The sequence below is a fragment of the Herpailurus yagouaroundi genome, unplaced genomic scaffold (genome assembly GCF_014898765.1).
Source record: "Herpailurus yagouaroundi ecotype Mexico unplaced genomic scaffold, PumYag 194, whole genome shotgun sequence".
NCBI classification, from domain to species: domain Eukaryota; kingdom Metazoa; phylum Chordata; class Mammalia; order Carnivora; family Felidae; genus Herpailurus; species Herpailurus yagouaroundi.
Genome location: NW_024412425.1, coordinates 7,923,893 through 7,946,511, shown reverse-complemented (window position 1 = coordinate 7,946,511; position 22,619 = coordinate 7,923,893).

The window sequence follows — 22,619 nt, the reverse complement described above, 5'->3', positions numbered from 1 at the left end:
AAAAAAAAAAAAAAAAAAAAAAAAAAAAAAAACGGTTCGGAATAGATGAGCCAACTCCTTTCCATGTTCAAAAGAAAGAGGGAACAATCTTGTGAAATGCTAAGGCAGTGCAAAGTGAATGTTAAATAGTTTTTATCCACCAAAAAAAAAATAGACTTATTCAAATGCATGTCTTGCTTGTCTTTAACTAAAGTGAAATTTCTTAAATCCAGCTGTAGTCTTATGGGCGGTGGGGGGTGCGGGGGCGGGGGGGGGGGGGGACAGCGGAAGCACAGAGCGTCTTCCCTGAACCGAGCATCATGTCATTTTAAAAGCAGAGGCACACGCTATTGATTTTTTTTTTTAAATACAAATTTGGCAGATTTCACATGATCCATTACATTTCTCAGGACGGTTAAGATGCAGCTTGCATGATTTATTCGGAATAAGGTCCATTTTTAGCGATATTTAAGTCTCCTATTTGTTATTTAACATGTGTTTAATGTTTTCTGTCCCTGCTGTGCACAGCTGCAAGCTGCTATTTTTTGGCAATTTTTGTGACTGGGAAGTGATTTGTGTCTTTGCATCTCACCTTTCTATTCTATGGCCTGCTGTTTTGATTTTTTTTCCCCAAACTTGGAGAAAAAGTTACTCCGTGTCGTGACCTCTGCTTCACTTTGCTGGGCAAACACAAAGGCTCAGAGGACACAAACAACCATGACGAACCTCTGATCGGTTCTTAGAAAGACGTTGCTGGGAGCTGGGGAGCAGTGACATTTCGGGAAGTTTACATTGAAAAAGCAAAGTTCTTCCCTCCCAGCCCCTCCTCAGAACGGACTGAAGCCGGCGACTTGGAAATATGTCTCTTTCCCAGCAAGAATGTCTGTAGTGGTTTGTTGACAGGATCCGCAAGGACTTAGCCAGGTGGGGAGCAGGGACGCCTCTGTCACCTAGAGAGGGGAGAAGAGAGCCCGGCGCCCTCCCCACTCAGCTGTTCCAGCAAACACACTCCCGAGTTCTGGAGGCACCGGCCCCGGCACCAGGCTCACCAGCACCGCCTTTCTGGAAGACTGTTCCCTTCAGAAGGAAGGCACGTGTCACAGTGATGACTTTTCCCGGCACCAAGTCAAAAAATGCCACCGCAGCCACGGCGGCTTGCCTGGCCCTACGCACCTGCCCAGACTCACACCGAAGTCAGCAATCATCACTGTATCACGTATAAGTAAAAAGTCTGTAAGTGTTTATCTGATTCGGGCGAACACGGTGATGGCATCGAGTGACTCGGTGATTTATTCTCCCAGAGCCTAAAGGATCTTCCTTAATATTGCTTGATATATGCTAACCTTTCCTTTATAGGGTCTGCAACTGAAAGCCATGTTGCCGTGGTGTAATCCCGGCCTCCCACTTATCTAAAACACACTCTCTGACTGTGCTGTGAAAATTGAATCTTTTCCTCACAATCTTACTGACATGAAAAATATATAATACAGTAAATGATTAATGCAGTTATAAACTATACCTGAGATAAGATTTAAGTATTCATATTTCTATCATGTTAATACAACACGATAAACCCATGAAGCCAACTTGACCGGGGCATTTGTTATTCTGTCCAGCGTTCAATTATTCTTTGTCCAAATACAATTTAGGGGCTTTGCTGTAATGCAGTCACTTGGTACAACACATTATGTGCTTCTGGGAGATAATAAGCCGCCTCAATGGTCAGCCTCGGAGACCCCGCTCCATAAAAGGCCCTTACGGAACCCGGGGAAATGTGCAGACAGCACGGGCCGTGGGCCGAGGACAGTCCTCCTGAAAAGATCATTTGCACCAGAAAGCCAGGCTTATTGTATTCACCCTTTCTCCTTTCTAGAAGACAGTCTCCCATTAAAGGAAAACTTATTTGCCATAATCAAAAAGGAAGCCGGACAATAAGTGTAACTGCTTAAAAGCTGCCTTCGCCTAACACTGGAGATCGTTTTTTATCTGTGACTACAGAGAAGCCATTTCTTTGTTGGCTCTAAATGGCCCCCGTTCCTCCGTTGTGCAAATTGCTCACACACGCCAATGTGCTGTATACAGCCCACCTCATTATTTTTATACTTCGATGATGTCGATTTTGATTTTCAAATGCCAGCTCATTTATAGCTCATTCTAAAACACACACACACACACACACACACACACACACACAATTAAGTGATTCGAGATCTCTGCCACCAGCCGGGCTTCGGGCTTCGGGGGGCCTCGCGTGAAGTGGCAGAAAGGCAGGATAGTGCGCTGGTCACACACCTGGGTTTGGCCTCCCAGATCCGTCCCTGATTAGCCATGGGTCCTCGAACAAGTGACTTTACCTCTATGAGTCTCGGTGCCCTGCCAGAGGTAGAATAAGGCTTTTTACCCCATGGGGTTGAGATGCAGCCACTAATGGAACGCGCCATACATGAAGTTCTCACCAAGGTTCACGACTGTTGAGTCGCCATTATTTCCTGACTTCCCGGGACGGTGAAGGAGTTGACCCTGGGCAGCAGGCTCACTGCCCACACCTCCCAGCTCAAAGCTGGATGGCAGCACTCAGCTCTACGCCTTGCTCAGGGGCTCCAGCAGCCGCGGCTGCTTTCAGAGGTGCTCCCCTTTGGTGTCCTGGGAAGAGATGGCCTCTAAAGTCTCGGAAGGCAGGCACAGGCAGGCAGTTGGGTAGAGGCCCACTCAGCACCTGGCATTAGGTGGGGCTCAGTGTGGACTTGAAGTCAAAAGGTGGGGTGTTGGGAATGCAGATGGGTATGATGCAGTGTGTACACAGAGCTCACCTGAGTGGTGGTCAGCGTTCCCCAAGAAGGCAGACTCAATGCCACGAGGGTGGAGAGACTGGGATTTCCTGAGTCTCTGCCCAAAGCCCAGCCCTCTGGGGGTGTGAGGTGGGGAATCCAAACCTCAGATGGGCCACACGGTGGACAAGTGGGAACAAGGAGGGGTGCTTTGGGGGGCCCAGGTGAGGTGGGTCATTGCTGGCTCCTGGTGGCCAGAGGAAAGCAAGATGGCTACCAGCGTCCCCTGGTCCCAGGGCAAGACGAGACCCGAGGAAGGAAGTCAGGAAGGCTATTGGCCAAAGTCAGCCAGTTTCTTGAGGCTAGACTGTGATCACTTCATGGTGGGGGATCTGAGGGACCTTCATCCTTACTCTATGAAAATTGACATGTTAATACTTACCTTGTCCAGCTTACTGAAATCAGGTATTTCCATGACCTTCTTTCCAAAACACAACAGCTTTATGCACAGTGCCCGGATCACGATGGATGCTCAATAAGGAGAAGCTCCCATCAGAATAAAATGTCTTTCCTGCAATCTTAGGATAGGAAATTTGTACTTTGGAAATTATGTTCTCCGCATGATCTGTGACTGCACAGTGTTAAGGAAGGCAGAGGGCTGAGAAGCCTCAGGAGTTGGGGCCCAGCCCTTAACTAGCTGCTCACTACTCCCGAAAGCTGGCCACCCGGGCACCTGTCCTCACCTGGAGCCCCCCCTCTTTGCTCAGACCCAGGAAGGAGCAGGTCTGTGTTTTCCTTACATGAGGCTGTGTGGCTGTTCTCACAGCAGGCTGGCTTTAGTGTGATGCCAGCTTGGACAGGAGGGTCCTGTGTCTCCCCAGATTTGCCCTGCCCACAGCCTGACTTGGAAGCCCCCTTTAACAGGGAGAGGTATGTTTTAAGGTGAGATATTGAAAAATGATACTAAGGGGGGCATCCGGGTGGCTCCGTCGGTTAAGTGTCCGACTTTGGCTCAGGTCATGATCTCGTGGCTCGTGGGTTCGAGCCCCGTGTCGGGCTCTGTGCTGACAGCTCAGAGCCTAGAGCCTGCATCGGATTCTGGGTCTCCCTCTCTCCCTCTGCCCCTCCCCCACTCGCACTCTCAAAAATAAATAAATATTTTTAAAAAATGATATTAAGTTTCAAAAAGGTTTACCGGTGAAAACAGAGATTAGATTTTTTTTTTCCTAAGAATGTTTTTAGCCAGGCAGAGAGGAAAGCTGTAAATTCCACGAGGCTGCCTTGTGCCGATGACCAGTAAATATTTGCCTAATGAATGAATACATGAAGACAGCGCGAGGGTCTGGGTGTCTGGCAAGGGGTGGGGACGCCACAGGTCCTGATAAGTACCGCGCCTCAGAGACGCTTACCCTCTTCTCGACCTCCAGCAGCTAGCACAGCGCTAGGCACGGAGGAGACACAGAGGAAACGTCTGCCGAGTTGAACTGCTGAAGAGAAGTCCAGCATGGATAAGCCCACTGCACTGACTTCAAGAATTGACACGGGTCTTGATGTCAGCGCAAACATGCCCCTTTATGTCCTTGGCCATGTTGGCCGTGGTTTCGTGAAGCTGCCATGGTGTTCCTTCCCCATTGTGGTTCTGACTGTTTTGACACCTCATGTCTCGGTGTCGAGGCCTTCCTTGTATTGCATTTATTTACTGGTCTCTGTGACTCATCGAGTGCCCTCTTCAGGACTCCTGACATCCATAGTCCCCATGGTAATCCCCTGGACAAGGCCGGGGCCACTCTCCAAAGGCCAACCAGATAGACTCCCTCCTCTTCCTCATTTTTATAGCCAACCGTTAGCCCAACATTAAGGAGGCCACAACCATCGGAACATTTTAGCAAATGCGACAGATGCAAAAAAGTCTTGTGACCCAACCCTCCTGGCTTGCCCAGGACTGCCCTAGGTTGGCAGTAGGAGCCCCGTTTCGAGAAAACTCCTCAGTCTTACTTAAACCAAGGTGGATGGTCATGCGACCCATCGATACCACTTCTAACAGTAAATGTGTGTTAAGATTTAGCTACCAAGATTTTGCCAGAGCATTAGTTATAATGTTGAAAGGTTGCAAATGAGCTAAGCACCCAACAATAAGGAGGCGGCTAAGAATTGTCATCTCTTTGCACCCAGTAGGCTGCACTGCTGCCCCGATGGAGGCTGTGCTATGGGAACCTGTAGAGACATGGGGGAGACAGAAGAGGATGTGTCATGCATAAGCGCATAGGGCGCAGGTTTATGTAAATGCACACATTCTACATAAGTAAAGTATGCATAGTACTTAGGGTCTGGAACCAAACCACCCAGTTAAACCCTGGCTTCACTACTTACTAGCTAAGGAATATGGACTAAGTTACTTCACTCTGCCATGCCTCAGTTTCTTTATCTGTCACATGGATAAGAACAGTACCTACCTGGCAGACAAGAGTGAGGAATTCGTAAGTTAATACAGGTAAAACACTTGGGGGTGCCTGGGTGGCTCAGTCTGTTAAGCGTCTGACCCTTGGTTTTGGCTCAGGTGACAATCTCTCAGTTGGTGGGTTTGAGCCCTGCATCAGGCTCTGTGCTGACAGTGCAGAGCCTGCTGGGATTCTCTCTCTCTCCCTCACGGCCCCTCCCCTGTTTCCCTAAAAAAAAAAAAAAAAAAAAAAAAAAATACAGGTAAAACACTTGAAAAAGAGCCCGGCACAGGGTAGGCGCAGGGTAGGGTAAGGAAGAAGTGCTCAGTGAACCTGAATTATGTGCCAGCGATAAGCCATTTTGTCCATTTCCATCCTCACAGAGTCTCCATAAACTGATGTAGAGAGTTGTCGAAGGTCTTGGGTTGGCAAGCGGTGAGCCAGGATTCAAATATGGGCCCTCCGACGCATGCGGTATGTCTGAAGAGCAACTAGCTGGCCCTTGGTGAGTACTTTGGGGCACTGTTGTCCTTATCTATGTGTAGGCAAACTTAGCTCCAGATGGAAGTGTACCCGTTTGTCTGAACTTCGCCTCTGCCGAGAGTCATTAGCATTGAAAAGAGAACGCTAACTTAAATTTGGCCTCCTGGTTGCCAATCGAAACGTCTTTAGAAAGATGGTGCCATGATTAAGGATAAAACCAGTATGTTAACGTGGACAAAGACTGACTGTCACACACCTGACAATGCAATTAACAGCAGTGGAAACCAGCAGGTTACAGAGACAGGCAAAGGCATTTCACATTTGGGAGAAGTCCCGTTGTCTAACTCATGAAGGACTTTCTCAGCGCCGAACTTGTATCTGCCTAAAGCCTCCAACTGACTTTCAAGAGAAGACCCTTGCCTTCAAAAGAATGCATGTCTCAATCACGGGGGGCGGGGGGGGGGGGAAGTTTATTTAAAAGTCTAATCAAAGAGGAAATGCAGACCAAATCCTAATTACCTTTCATGTGCTTCAAAGACAGGCTGTCAATCATAAAAGTGTGAGACGATATCAAAATCAAGATTGCCAACGTGGCTTTTGAAAGAGCATCGTTCCCGTGAAGCTGGGCATTACCACTTATGGCCAAGAGAAATTGAACACGAAGAAAGCATAGATTCAAATTTTGATAACTTTAATTGCGATTTAGAAGAATACACCAGAATGAAATTGAATGGATAAATAAACATTTTATTGCTGAGTAAAAAACATTTTTCTGCTCATTGAATATATCGCCACCCCCTCTCTAAACAAAGAAACTACGGTATTTCTTATGACACTGTCACTGAATTTAGGAGAGAAGGTGTGTGTGTGTGTGTGTGTGTGTGCGCGCACACACGTGAGCATGTGTGTTTATATAACACCTTATACTATATTATTTTATACACTTGCTAATTCCACATATATTATATTATCTCCTACCTTCTATATATCTCAAAGGTTTTACAACAAGAAATAATTATACTTGGTGAGGGGGTTATAGATGTTCGCAGATTTTTTCTCATCTCTTTCATCTGAGTTTTCTACATTCTCTGCAATGACAATGCCCTATTTTAAAGTAAGGAGAAAACTCACACAGAGGAATGTGAAAATATCTGGAGCCAAACCTATACGGTCCAAAGCTGTCTGCTTTCTGGTTTTTATGCTCAGCCCAACTTGCACGTTCACAAAACACTGTTCCTGTTACATGCGTGCAGTCATGTTTCATCAGAATTGCGTCTGGAGTCACATCCCTGGCCACTGGGCTGTCAGAGATTAAGATGGGTGCTTCTAAATTCCGGGGGACGGGCTACCTATTGAGCCGTAGGTAGTGCCTGCATTTTGTTACCCATGGTGACAGCTGCCAATGTGTGAGTGAATGTGAAATGTCAAGTTCTCTGGCACCCTTCCTGGAAGAAATCTGTAATTTACTGGCTCCGTCATGTCACTCTCTGAAGTATTGCCTGGGAGACAGGCTGTGACCCCCCCGGGATCTTGGTGGAGTTCCCTTTGGAGTCCTCCGAAGGCCACTTCCCCAACAGGGTACTTTGGTGGGGACCTTCTCATCCATTTATTTCCTCTTCCTTCAGATCTCTCCCGGGTAAGGGAAAGGGGTCTCTGGCACCTTCCTTCTTTTTCATGCCTGTGTTTCTGGGTGAAATCCGATGAAGGCGCAAAGTGTGGAGAGGGGGATGCTGCTCACCCCGTCTTATTTTAAACCATGGTGGGGTGGCAGGAGCCTTCAACGATCAGGACGAAAGAGACACCTGGGGAATGGCGGGAGTAAGAAGAGTGGACTCCGAAAAGGCTTTGGTATTTGCTGGAAGGCTCACGAAGATGGTGCCTGCCAGTTCCTTTTTATTTTTTTATTTTTTAATACCAAGTCAGCCAACTGAACTAACCTAAGGCATTGTGTGGGCTCCTTGTTTATTTTCTTTTTTTTGGTTTATTGTTGCAAATGAAATGCATCACTGAATGTCATCAATTAAAAACTGGCACTGGATGATCTCATGCTTCTGATCAAACAAAACAATTCACCCCAAAACAAGGGGAAGGCAAGAGATCCTTTCACAGAGGAGTATCACAGACCTCTTGCTGAGGACAGGCGCTCGGACGCAGTGCCTGAGAGGATGCCTGCAAAACCCTGGAGCTGGGAACAGGCCTTGGTCCCCACACACCTGTGCGTTCTGGGGTCTGAGGACTGCAGGTGCGAACCCCGCAGGTGGCAAACAACCTCCTCCCACCCAGGGTCACCCCGGGGCAGCCGTGAATGACTGGTCAACTTGGTCAGACGACTGAGGTGGAGATGCGTTGCGCTGTGAACTTAGAGCCCAACCGCCAGTCTGTACTGGGGTGCTCAGGATGAATTAGTGTAGTTCCATTCTGAATGACGGACTCGACCAGTATTTAGTAGAATCTGAAGCATCGTCAGCCCTCTCTCTGAAATACCAAACTCAAACTTCTATGAGATGTGTCTCCTGGGTTTTCCATCAATACTTTCGTCAACATGGTCACGACCAAACTCACTGACGTCCACCTGGTTGGCAGGAGGAAGGACCTAGAGCATCCCCCCTGTGTCCTCCCTTTCACTACCCACCCCAACACTAGGAAACTTCGAGCCCACCGAGCAGCCCCGCCTTGGTGTATCCCCTCTCCAACCTGCCCTCCATGCCGCAGGCAGAGACATCTCTAAACATGGGATGGAGACGTCTCTAAACATATATACACATATATATATGTACCACGTGCTTCCTCAGAAAGGCTCCCTAACTCTCCATTGGCTGTAGTATAAATCCCAAACATTTTATTATTTTTTAAATTCTTTTTAATGTTTATTTATTTTTGAGAGACAGAGAGAGACAGCATGAGCAGGGAAGGGGCAGAGAGAGAGAGAGAGAGAAAGAGACATAGAACCTGAAGCAGGTTCCAGGCTCCGAGCTGTCAGCACAGAGCCCGACATAGGGCTCGAACTCACGAGCTGTGAGATCATGACCTGAGCCAAAGTCGGACGCTTAACCGACTGAGCCATCCAGGTGCCCATGTTTTAGTATTTTTTTTTTAAGTTTACTTATTTATTTTGAGAGAGACAGAGACAGCCTGCATGGGGAAGGGGCACAGAAAGAGGGAGAGAGGGAGAATCCCAAGCAAGCTCTGTGCTGCCAGTGCAGAGCCTGATGCAGGGCTTGAACCCACGAAACCGCGAGATCATGACCCGAGCTGAAACCCAGAGCTGGATGCTTACCCGACTGAGCCACCCAGGCGCCAAGCCAAATCCCAAACATCTTAACGTGCCTTCCAGGACTCCCCTGATGCTCTAACCTGGGCATGTTCAAGCCCTGACGTTATGGCATTCCTCTGCAGATCTGACGCTCCCACCATGAGAGAGCACTCACCCTGTGAGGGGCTGTGCTAGTTGAACTTGAGAAGCCCATCCAAGCAAAGGCATAAGTGAGGGTGAGGTGCCGTTCCCTGCCCTTGTGTCCTCACGATGTGATTCTTTCAAGCCCCAGCTTCCGTTAGCAGCCCGGATCCATGCTGTCTCAGCCCCGCGATCGCTGCCCTGCAGGGGGACCCTCCTCTGTGGCCGCGGTTCTCTTGTTTAGTTACTTGGCCAGACTGAGCTCCTTGAGGGTAGGGACCATTTCAGCCTACTTTGCATCCTGTGGTCATCCAGCATGCAAATCCTGGAGACTCAAAAAATGTTCCTCGAATTCACAAAACCCTGAAGCAATTACTTGGGCAACGCAGACGGGAGAAAGTTACAATCCCCAAGACCTTTGCCAGGTAATCCGGCTGTCTTCCGAAATGAAAGCCAAGGGCCTATTCTCTTTCCTGCTCTCCCTTGCTCACCTGGTCCCAGACAGCCTGCTGTAAACCCTAAGTCTTGGGAAAAGCTTCAAGCTGCCAGTCTGTGGCTCTGTCTTTCGCAAAGGCTCAAATTCATGACGAGGCTAAAGAAGCCTTTAAGAAAATGTTGCCGGAAAAAATCAATCCATCGAAACACCGCAAAGTCCGTCTTCAAGGCGAGATTTTCATAATGCAGGGTGTCCCCTCCTGGTCTGTACTGCCAGCCCTGGAGCACGGACGAGGCTGTGCTGCTGAGGACTGTCAGCTCCCAGGGAAGAGTAGGGGGGGAGGAAGCCTGTGGCACAGGAGCCCGGGGGGGGGGGGGTGGGGGCTGAGGCTACATGAGCATGACCTGGGTCCTGTTGAGTGTCTCACATCTGGGTGGAGAGATGCTCTGGGTCCAGGCTCTTGATCAGTCATTCAAGAGGCCAGACAATGGTCACTCGGGCTTATTTCCTGGCTGTCGTTGGAGTTTCCACTATTAACTCTTCTTTAAAAGAAGGCGGGAAGGGAGAGAGGAGTGAGGGTTGGGAGGAAGAAAGGAAGAAGGAAAGCAGTCACCTTCTTCACTTGCATTTTGGTGGTATTTGGGGCCTTTTCAGCCCACCTTTTCCAGTGGAGGGCCACTCCAGGCCATTTACTATTATCTGCGTTTTTGCTGTTCAGAGATGTTCGATAACCTGATGAAGGACACACGGCCAGGGGAAAGGCAGCCCTGGAAGCCATTCTGGTATCCCGTTTTTCAAAAAGGCCAAAAGGAAGGGGTAAAGACAATTAAATACGAGTAAAAGCACTTTCTTTAGCTTAGGTGGAACAGGACAGAACTGAACAGCTTCGAAGGCAAGTTTGCGATGGGAGGCAAGGAGGCTCTGGGGACAAGGTTTCCCCCGGGAGAGCCTGGATGGGTGGACGGACGCTGGTGGCCTGTGGATTCAGCCAACACTCTTTGAGCTTGGGGAGTCTCTAGAATGGCTCCTGTTGGGTGAAAGCTAGTTAATGAATCCAAGACCAAATTATAGGTTGAGTTCAAGGACAATTTCTTAAAACTTCAGAGTAAAACACAGCCAGTGGAGTGAAAAACAGTAAGTGGTTTCTTCTCGCACCTCTGGGAAGCTCAAATCTTTATGTCATGGGGCAACCCATGGAGCCCCATGGGGCAAACTAGCAAACCAGGCAGATGCCTCTATGGGGAAATTTCATTTAGAACGTACCCTGTTCTGTTTCTCTCACAGTGGATTCCCTTATACACCACCCCCTCCAGCCAGAAGTTCGACCACTGGAATTGATTTTGGCCTAGGATTTTACTTCTGTTCACGGGCAAACACCTGCAGCAACAAATAAACCACCAGCATCACTGAGTGGCTCAAGGTAGAGGGGTCGTCTTGTGTGAAGGAGTGTTCAACATCACACAGAAGGGAAGGAAGACACAAGGACATCAAAGCGCTCAAGGAATGGGACTTGGGAGAGCCACAAACTGACCAGACATCCTCCTCTCTTTTATTTTTTAATTTTTAAAAAATTAAATTAACTTTCCTAGTAGCTTGTCAGAGGATATCCCAATATGGCTTCCAGGCCAGTCACTTTCAGGGACTCACATACAGGGAAACATGCACAGAGCAGCAGTGAAGGCCTGGACGTGTCCCCTGGTCCCATCATGTTGCCACCTCCAGGATGGTGCCCCTCCTGCTGCCACTGCTGCGGTGTCCAAGGGGTCCCAAGCCTTTGTAATTGTGAGAGCGCCTCTTTTGATCTCATGAGGATACGGTACAACATCTGTTTGTTTGGGGAACTGAGCAGGTGTATTAGCAGAATCATTCGTTTGTTCACTCATGGTTGTTAATTGTCATAGTAGCTAAAGATCCCATCGCTTGTCTTCTGTGTTAGTGCACATGCAGACACACACACACACACACACACACACACACACACACACGTTATACTTGTATGGTACCTGATTCTTTCCTAAGCATCCTGCAGGCTCAAAATTAGAAAGGAACTTGAAGTTATGTAATAACATTCTTCAAGCCATATGTAGAGAAAAAGGTTCCTTCCGCCTAGTGTCTACTTGATCACTTGTAATAATGGAGAACTCACTCCTTCAGAAGCAGCCTGTTTCCTATGTAGGCAGTTGACTTTTGTGTTGTGTTGTGTTGTGTTTGTTGACTTCGTATAACGATGTACTTTCTTTTTGTCCACAAAAACATTTACTGAACTCCTGTGACATTCCAGGAACTGGGCTAAATCCTCTACCCATATTGTCTCTTTCAGTTATGGCAACCGTGCTGTGATGGGTGCCTGGCTGTCTCAGTCGGCAGAGCATCCAACTCTTGATCTCAGGGTTGTGAGTTCAAGCTCCACGCCGGGCATGGAGGCTGCTGAAAAAACAAAACAAAACAAAACAAAACAAAACAAAACAAAACAACGCATGGCTGTGAGAAGGGATTATTTTACAAAGGAAGAAACTGAGACTCAGACCATTTGCTGAAGATCCCACTGTTAGTAACACATATATACATATAGTAACATACATACATATATATGTGTGTATATATATACATATATACGTATATATACATATATATGTACATATATACATATATATGTACATATATATGCATATATATACATATATATACACACACACATATATTGAGATATGTATACATATATATACGCATATATATTGAGATATATACATATATACGCATATATATTGAGATATATATTAATATATATATTATATGTATAATATTCTATATATATCTATATATCTATATCTATATAATATATTGAAAGAGAGAGAGAGAAAGAGAGGGATTATGGGAATTGTCTCACATGGTTACGGAGGCTGGGAAGTCCCACAGTGTTGTCTGTAAGCTGGAGACCTAGGAAAGCGTGTACTATGATTCAGTTTGAATCTGAAGCTCTGAGAATCAGAGAACCAATGACATAAGTCTGGTCCGAGCCGGAAAGCCTGAGAGAAGAGCATCATTGTCCAAAGGCAGAAGAAGATGGTTGTCCCAGCCCATAGAGCAAACTTACCCTCCCTCTGCTTTGTTGTTCTGTTCGGGCTCTCTATGCATCGGACGATGCCCACCCATGCTGGCGAGGGCAATCTGCTCCACTTGGTACACTGATTCAGTTGGAAGTTTCTCCCAGGGACTCCCGCACAGACACACTCAGAAATAATGTTCTACCAGCTCTCCGGCCACCCCTTAGCCCAGTCAGGTTGACACTAAAATTAGCCATCACACCCTGGAAGCCCAGTAAGAGGATGTGCCCACCTTTCCCATCCCTGCTCATGATCCATCCACCTCCGGCCTTCCCTAGAGCCTCATCTTTTCCATGCTCTACATTTCATTCTAAAAACCCAGTCGCCTTTTCTTAAATGCACTGTAAGTGACCCGTAGCCCTCTGTGAACATCACTGTTTGAGTAAACAAACACCATTTGTGCATTTTCTGTAGTGGTGACCTCCTGCTTACACTGTCCTCAGAAGCAGCACGGGAATCTTCCCAGGGGCCAGAGGTGCAGGTGTCGGACAACCACGCCCCTTCTTAGAGCCCAGTGGGAGTGACCTCTTCCCACGGGGCCTGGGCATTGTCTTTGGCCCATACACTTCATCCAGCAAATATCCTCCCGTGTCTATTCTCTTTTGCCAGCTGGACCCTGAGTTCCTTAAGGAAAGCTTCATTCATCTTTGTTCTAGCAACACCTGTTATGGCTCAGGTACACAACTGAAGCTTGACAGCTCTTTGTTGAGTGAAGGAATGAATGAATGAATGAACGAAGCACTCCATTAAAGATAAAAATCATGTAACCTATATGAAAGGAAAGCCATTCGTATAACTAAAGTTACTTCTTTTTAGGGAAAGTTAAAAGGATTTGAGATGTGTTTATTGGGGATTATAGATAACCTAGCCTAATTCTTGGTTTCTAGCATTTAAGAATTACCTTTTAGTTCATGTTAAAGAAGTAGTAAATAAAAGATCCAAAGCACGGTATTTTTAATGTTTATTTATTTTTTAGAGGGAGAGACAGAGCATGAGCAGGGGAGGGGCAGAGAGAGAGGGAGACACAGAATCTGAAGCAGGCTCCAGGCTCCGAGCTGTCTGCCCCGATGCAGGACTCGAACTCATAAACTGGGAGATCATGACGTAATCTGAAGTTGGACGCTCAACATACTGAGCCACCCAGGCGCCCTCAAAGCACAGCATTTTTAAAAATTGTTCTTAAAATCTGAATCCGTTTTCCAGAAATTAAAAACAAACTAAGTAAAAATTTGTATTTCTAACTTCCTTTGAAACACTAGAAGATATCAGGGGCACTGACTGGGTGGCTCAGTCCGTTAAGCATCCAATTTTTTATTTCGTCTCAGGTCATGATCTCACGGTTTGTGAGTTTGAGCCCCACATCGGGGTCTGTGTTGTCAATGCAGAGCTTGCTTGGGATTCACTCTCTCCCTGTCTCTCTCTGGCCCTCCCTCACTTGCTTGCTCTCTCTCTCTCTCAAAATAAATAAATTAATTTTTTAAAAAAGAGAAACATTTGCCACACACAAAAGAAAGAAAGAAAGAAAGAAAGAAAGAAAGAAAGAAAGAAAGAAAGAGAAAGAAACACTAGAAGATCTCTGGTCAACCCTTTCTTCCTGGCAAAAGCTAGTCAGAACTGAGTAGCAGCTGCCACTTGAGAAGCGGTCCCCAACCACGAGTTCGTGGTTGACCCCCACCTGCCCCTCACATTGTGTAGATCCTGGCTGTTCCAGGAAGCGTCTCCATGGGTGGTTCCTCTCTGTAGCCAGTGTGTACCTTTAGTGCCGAGCAAGAATGAAACTTCATTCATGCATTCGTTTTGTTTGACCCATGGGTCTTTGCAAAAGGGCTCTGGCTCGAAAGCCCCTCAAGTCCACATCTTGTCCTCAGGCTGCCTGGGAGTCACCAGCAAAAGCCAACAACACAGCCATTAGTGGAACCTTGCTAAATCATGGCGCCGTGCCCCTCCGCTTACGGGTTCCATTTTCAAGTGCTTATTTGTCAGGTGGGAGGCGTTAATTTTTAATGATCGCAGCACATCCAATTTAGTTTCGAGAGTTGTTGAGACTTTTTGGCCCCAGTGTGAAGCCACACTACAACAACAGCAAAAGCACCGGGATCCTCGCGGTCCCTGTCCTCTCGAGCTCCTGCCCTTGCCAGCACCCTCCACGTGTGTAGACGAAACTATCCGCGGTTGTCCACACGCGTCCACCTGTGAGGACCCTTGTTAGGAACTGTAAGGGCAAGTCTTTAGAGAACCCAGAACAGCATCTAGCTCCAGCAGCAAGGGTGTGACTACACCTCCACGGGGGGGGGGGGGGGGTCTTACCAGTGCAACCCCCGGGGTGTGGAGGTGGGAGAACCCACACCAGGTCTGCAGACAGGAATGCCTCCCTGACGCTCGACTCTAGAGAGAGGAAAGTGCTCTCTGGGGCTCTTCCCGTGGCCTGCTGTTGGTGGGCACCATATACCTCAGATGGCCAAGTCCATCAGTGTTTCATCTGATGCCGCTGAACTGCTTGTGAGACCATTTCTTTGAGCTTCCTTCTCTCCTCCGCTGAGCAGAGGGGGTAAGTCAGGGAAAGCTTTTTTGTGGTTGCTGCGTTTCCAAATGTTCCTCCATGATTGACAGCTCTGCGTTCAGCTTCCCATTATGGCACCTGCAGATAATGAGATATCTTGAAACCGGAATTTCCAGCGCCTGAGCCTGCCAGGAATATTATCATCAGTGTTCTAGCAAGCCATTCCTGCTGCACACATGACCTCTACAAATTTGAAATGTCAAAACACAGCCAGGAGCTGAAACCAAGGCCACTCCAGTCCAAGTGGCTATTGGCTCTTGAATGTCCAGGAAGGAGTCCTTTATCCCGGGAGAATTATGGATTACCAGAAAATGGTGATCTTTTCATTAACCTATATGTATTTAGAATGTAGATAATGTCTGTCTTTTATCATCCTCATAGCCTGTGTGTGGGGAGACTGGAGGGATGGAGGTCTCGGCATTTCCCCAGTGAGTCTGGGCCTGTTTGGAGACTAAGTCAGGCCATCATATCTCTTTATCGTCAGTGGCAATTTGGGGCCTTAATTCTGTAGCTGTTCTAACCACTTAGATCTTGCTGTGTTATCAGTGAGGCTAAAGGTGAAAAAAACCTGATTCTCAACTTTGAATTTTGATCTTCGATGGGTCCCCTCTCTTCTGTTTCTTTTCCACTTGGGCTACGGGCTTTGAGCCCTTAATGCAGGCCGTTTATGAACTCACCTGTCAACTCAGTTGAGCATGGAGTCTGGGCCCTTCACTATGTCGGGTGCCTGATGTACAGGTACATTAGACACTCTAGGAATCTGCAGTGTATGGAGGAATATAGTGGGCTAAGAGGTTCATTATCTTCGTGAACATGGGGCAGGTTTAAATACAGATGGATTTACATACAGATGGACCTCCATGAAAAAAGACCCTCCTACGAAAGTCTTAGACCACATGCAGCTAAAAGGCTGGGCGTCACCCAAAGCCTGAGGACTGGGACGGCTGGAGTGACAGCTCCTTCTACCTTTTGTCCTCTTTCCAGGCTGTTGATGAGTCAGTCCTCCCCACCCTCAATCCACGCTGGGGCTGACCCCACAGCTGGGTTCTAAGGACCGACATGTGAGCCAGTTCTGGCCACTTAATTGTCTTTTTGTTTTCTTTTTTTCATCGAGATATAACTGCCATAGAACACTATGTTGGTTTCAGGTGTGCAACGTGATGATTCAATATGTGTATCAACTATGAAATGGCCATGATGACATGTCTAGTTAGCATCACAGTGACTGGTTTGGGATGACCTATGACGCAGATTGGGCCAATGAGAATCGGCCCTGTGATTTGAGGGCTGGGCTAGTGTTTTCATAAACAAGGCACACCATTTCCACTGGGATTTCTGAGCGGGCAATAATATAACCTTAGCACTGCTGGAGGTCATCTCAGCGCTGTGAGGAGATCGCCTGCCTGTGGATGATGTTAACAGAGAGGGACAAAGGGGAGAGGGATGGAGAAAGACAGGGTGATAACAGCATCATTTGGCCTCTGATTTCAGCCATGCCCGAAGCCAACTCCTCCACTCCTAGATTTCACCCTGGGAGGTGATATGGTCCCATTTACCTGTTAGTTGAAACAACTTTGAGTTGAACTTCTGTCTCTTGAAACCCAGAGAAGCTTGGTGTATACAATGGCAAACATTGGTGTCACTAGTAGTTCTGTTCTTGCCACAGTCATTTTGAGGGTAACCCACTGGTCCCTTGATCAGATGACAGGACGGGGGAAGAAGTCCTACACAAACAGTGTAGGCTACATCTGCACGTTGTTCCAGGCACCTAGCCACCTCTCCGCTTACACAGTGTCTCTGTGAGACCTCAGCCAGCAGTCAACAGGGGCAAAGACACCGCCACCCTCACACCTACGGTGTGGACCTGCCACCTGCCCGTGGAGAAGGCCCTCTAGGAGACCAATCACAATGGCTACCAAAGCAGAAAGTGCAAGTGAAGCTGCTGAATGATGGAAGAGATCTCTTCTGAAAGGTTCAGCATCTCACTGGTGCTGCAGCCGAACCCCAGTCCCCACAGACATGTCAATGTGGGATGACCCAGAAGGTAGAGTCCTCTCCAGGTACAAGCTCAAGCGTGTGGAGGACCTACTCCAGGGAGACCCCAGACTCCAGCAGAAGGTCTGGGCCCTCTTCCTACTCTCTCTTGGAGCCTTTGTCTCCATGAGGAAGTGGACAGTGGCCTTTCTGTTGGCCCACAAGGCAGAGATGGGTGAGTGCCTCCCCTCCTCCCGTGGGATCTGGATAGCAGGCTTTTCTCAGCACAGGAAGCAAATCCAGCCCAGAGGCATTCTTTCCTGTCTGGTCAAGGAGATTCAGAGCCTACCAGCAAGGGAGAATCATATTCCCTTCCCCACCCTCCCAAATACGATGGTCAATAGCTGTATAAGATCGGAGAATAGTGTTCTGTACATCAGAGAACCAACATTCTCCCACGCTGCTGCCCCTTACACATGCACACACACATACACACACACACACACACACACACACACACACACACACACAGATAGACATATAGGCACACACCTTTACTTTTTAAAGACACTAACGCATCTGCCGGGGAAAATTCACTCAACTTGGCGACCAGACCAGCCGGACCTTACAATGGAGGCACATATCCCCATCGAAGATTGACATTACCCTGGGGTCCCTGGAAAGTCTTTTTTTTGTTTTGTTTTTCTTTTTTCTTTCCCTCTGAGCAGCTTCCGAAGACAAAGAGGAACTTGCAATACTCTAAACAGGCCTCGTGTGGTAAAAGTAGAAATATTTCTGGAAAGGTACACAAATGCGCTCCAATACAGAACAAATCATTTATTTTCAGCTGCCTTCTCCCTGCTCAAATATCTGGCGGGCCTTAGGCAGCCCCGTGCCAGGCTGGGAGGCGAGCGGTCGCCCTCCCCGGAGCCCGTCCAGCCGGGCCCGGGATGGCAGGCAAGAGGCAGGCGGGCAGGGCTCAGGGAGAGAAAATGGCCGCCCTGTCGCCAGGCCTTTCTGTGTGGCCCTGTCAGGAAGGAGCCGGAGCTCCGGCCGGGGCTGGCTGGCTGGCTCCCGCTAAGTACTAATGCCGCGGTGGCGGTGGGGGACAGGAGATGAGAGACGGAACAGGGCAGCTGCAAATGAAAATCACCCTGGGGAAGGTTACAACTAGATAAAGTTTTCGACAATAAGATTCCAGAGACTGCTGACGGGAGCAAAGCTCAATATTTTAGTCTCAGTACAAATTTGCTTCAATCTTATACAACTCCCATGCAGCATTGCCCACAGCTGCATGCTGTAAACAACAAACAAATCTATTTCCATCAGCCCTGCTGATGCCAGGAGAAAAGAGCGCGAGCATAAGACATGCACAGATGCAAAGCCTCACCTGAGCCTGGCGCTGCCCTCCATTTGGCCTCTCTAACTTAATATCGTTGTTACAAAGCTATTGGTCTCCTGGTAGCTAGCTGGCTCAACGCAGTGCCTCTTCTTCCAGCTAATCTGACAACTCCGATCCAAGAAGCATCAAGGGCCCAATTAAGAAGACACATCTTATCAAGGAGCTTATTTTGCATAACAGAATACAAATGACGAATAAAAATTTAATGTTTAATAACTTAGTACAAAGAGGGCTGTTGATATAGAATGCCTGGAATTTTTATGGAGGCTGTCAGACTTGTGATAAAACTGTTATATAGGAACACTTGGCAAAAAACAGCGTAGAATTTTTCAGTAATGGTGTGTGCATGATATTGCATTAATTCTTGATAGGGAGCTAACTGTAAGCCTGGGAATCAGCCAGTCTGAGTTTCGGTTTAAGATGGTGTGGGCGTGGGCGTGGGCGCGCGGGCGCGCGTGGACGTACGCGTGTGCGGGTGTGCGGGTGTGCGCGCGCGCGCGCTCCGTCCAGGAGGCTGGGAGGGTGTGACTGGACACGCGCACGTGTACATTTTAATGAGGTCTTCACTGAGAAGATGCTCGCTCAGTCCTGTGTAAGGCATTTGGGTGTGTCTTCCCCAGACCAGAAATGACAGGCAATGACTCGGTCATTTTCTGCGCTAAACACCTAGTGGGAAGGGCGGCCCGAGGCAAAGGGCTGGGCGGGATTGTTCAGGCTCTTCCGTGGTGCCTCCGAGTTTCTTCTTTATTTGTGTATGGGGGGGCGCCGGGGCCCCCACAGAGGAGCTCAGATGCAGGAGGGCGCAAAGAAATATAAACCTTATTATTCTCTGGAATCCACCATTTGGTCCCAGGAAATAGCTAATAAAGATACACAGGAGACGTTGGTGCCTGAGCTTGAAATATCACTTAACAACTCTCTGCAGAGTGTGCCATTGCTTTGGCCAAGAGGACACCTTTCAACGGTGCATTCATTCAAATATATATTGAGCCCCTGAACTTGGCTGAGCTCTGGGAGGGAAGCCACAGTTTGAAGAGGAGGCTCCGGAGAGTGGATGTGACCACAGGCTTGCCTCTTGGCTCCTTCACGCGTTACCTGCAAGGCATGGAACCAGAACCTTCTCTAAACGCCCGCTCCTTCCACTGTAAATTGGGTATAAATGGCGCCGAGCTCCCCGACTTAAAGCGGTAACCTACGCGCATTCAGCATGGAGTCTGGAGCACAGCAAACTCACCATACACGTTGGCTCGCCTTCAAGCTATCAGTACATTTCAGATCGATTGCCTCTGCCTCCCCAGCCCTGGCCCGGAGGAGCACCAGTGTCCACACTCTGAGTGGCTTTAGACCCGGCTAGAAAAACTCTTCTGACATGATAGCTGTGACTCCACGAAATTCCAGATGTCCATCAGGAGAAATGGAGCCTTCCTCTCCAGTGACGCTTTATTTTTAACGTGTCCATGAACTAGGGCTAAACTCATGTCGAATTACGGTGGCACTCTTTCCGAAGTACATCCCATCTATGTGAATGCAAGATGAATTTCGGACTCATCCTGTCCTGCCGCATTAGTGTTACTACATTGAATGCTAAATGAATTTCTAATGATTGGACACTCAAAGGAAAATGTGACCCCTTTAGAGCAGTCATCCAACTCTATAGGCAGATTGGAAATTGTGGGGTGCAGGGCTGGTCCGAGTGGCAAGAAAGCCAAACTGAACAAAACACTGCCCTGGGTGTTATTGTGTAGGCTATTGAAAAACATCATTTACTTGATGAGGCTAATATTCAAATGCAAACTTATATTAGAATTAACACTACAGGAGGGGCTTTTACATGGAGGATTTGTTACAGAAATAAAATCTATCGGTAACACTTTCATTGTTCCATCATTATGAACTCATTTGGTATTCACTGTAATAGCACCGATCATAATGAATTTGTTTGATATTCATGTGGCTCTCCCACACATTAACAGAGTTTCTGTTATAATTCACCATCCAATAAGCATTAGTTAATGCAGACTTTGGACCAATAAAGACGTGCCATCCCACCCCTATAGTCGCCGGGAGCTGTCTACGAGTCGAGGGGCGTTGTGATGCCGCGTGGTCCTTGTGGTTCCTCCTGGCTCCTCCCTCAAGCTAGAGACCTTTCTGCATCCCACACCGGACATAGCTGAGAACGGTCTCAGTGTAGTGTTTGCAGCCCAGTGTTTGAAGTCAGAGTTGTGCCCCTTAATGCCATCCCTTCAGCCCTGGGAGACACGGTCGTGAGAATTAGGCCGTTTGCTTCGGATCTCAGTGGGACTCGGAAGAACCCTGCGAAGGTGAAAAAACATGCTGCTTCTCGTAGAGTCTATATGCCCGCCTGCTCTTCAAACCACTTTTCTACAAAGAAGAAGTCAAGGCTGTGCTCTGGTGACTGTGCAAATGCTTACCCCGCCTTAGTTTCCCCCAGCCAGGAAAGGGGCCAGTGTCCCGGCCCCCCGCTCGCTGGTTGGCAATCAAACGGCCCAACCCCACAGAAAATAAAACCCGACTGATGCAGCCTGGTTACTTCATCACCTGTCAGGGCACTGGGTGAGGACTCTCTATTAAACTCTCTGGTAATTAAGCTTGTAAAACGTCCCTACGATGCTCCCTAGCTTTGGAGTAATGGATTTACCTGAGACTGCTGCCCCGCCAGGAGGGAATTGTCTGGTGATGGGGGAGGATTGTTCCAGCCATAACCATGACTCTTTCTGCTTCAATTACCCAAATATTTAATACTCATCCAGCGGTTCCAGAAAACTCATAAGCCAGTGTCATTTTTCTTTACAGCAGATGTGACCCGCGATTGTCCTGCAAAGAATATCTGTTTAATCTCTCGGTACTTGGAGAACTCTGCCCTCCAGCTGTGGGCACGATATGTAAATCCACACGGACTTACCTCTCCAGTGCCTTTTGGGAAGACAGGCCCTTTGACCCCAGGCCTGAGGTGAGGGAACAGAGAAACAGGCCTGTTTGTGCCTTTTAAGGAATATGCGGGCCGCTGGTAACGTGAGCCGGATGGTGTGCGATCCCTAGACAGGGCGAGCTCCCAGGAGGATTTTGCCCCCTTACTGACCGGAAGTCTTTGGATGGCCATCAAATGGCACGGTGCTCCTCAAACTAGACTCTTTCGTCTGTAACACGGAAATATAGGACGGTTGCAAAGATTAGGTAACGCAGGAGCGGCCCCCGTCACAGCTCCTAACACAGAGTCTGAGCTTCAACGACGTTACATTGCAGTATCCTCGCACAGAGCCAGGCGTGCGAGCCTTTGCTGGATGGGGCGCTCCGCCTCCGGCCTGCCCTGCCTCAGTCACACTCGCCAAGCCTCTTGCCCCTCCTTTGCAAGGTGAAGAGTCCATTTGCTCGAGAGTCCTCCTCACGGGTCCTGATTTCTCCAGTATTTGCAGATAGGAGGAAGCAATCAGCGCAGAGGAAGGGAGGCAGACCGAATCTGCCTTTCTCTGCCCCACGGGGGTAACCCTGCGTTCGATTGCTGGTGCAAAGGAGAGTGATTTCCCTGGGCCTTATTCTCTTCTTTTTGTTGTGGTGGTCGTTCACTTTCTCTCCGACGCTGCCATGGTTTCCCGTCTTAAGAAAAAGGAAATACTAAGCCATTAAGCTGTAATAGAAACAAATGCCTTGGGGCGTTTTTAACAGCGAATCGGGAGAGGAGGGAGATGCCACATCATCTGGTACGGAGCTGTCCTCAGAGGAATGCGTGGCCGTGTCACTGGTGCGCCCAGACCCAAACACAGCCTCCCCCGCCTCAGCAGGAGGCAAACGGACAAAGAGGGAAAAATGTCTTGGAGGTTAAGGTGGTTGGCTCGCCCAGGTGAGCTGTCCTTGTCCGTGGGATGAATTAGGGCGGGTGCCAGAGGTCCTGAGGCGGCCTGCCCCAGTTTTGTGGGCTCCTGCCTGATCTTCAGAGTTATTTAGCATAGTTTTGGGTGAGATCAATACACAGTGAGCACATTATAAATACATCCCCGATGTGCCAAGAAGCAGTCCGGGGGCTGTGCCCCACACGAGCCAACAAGTTGCTCTTGTGAGCCAC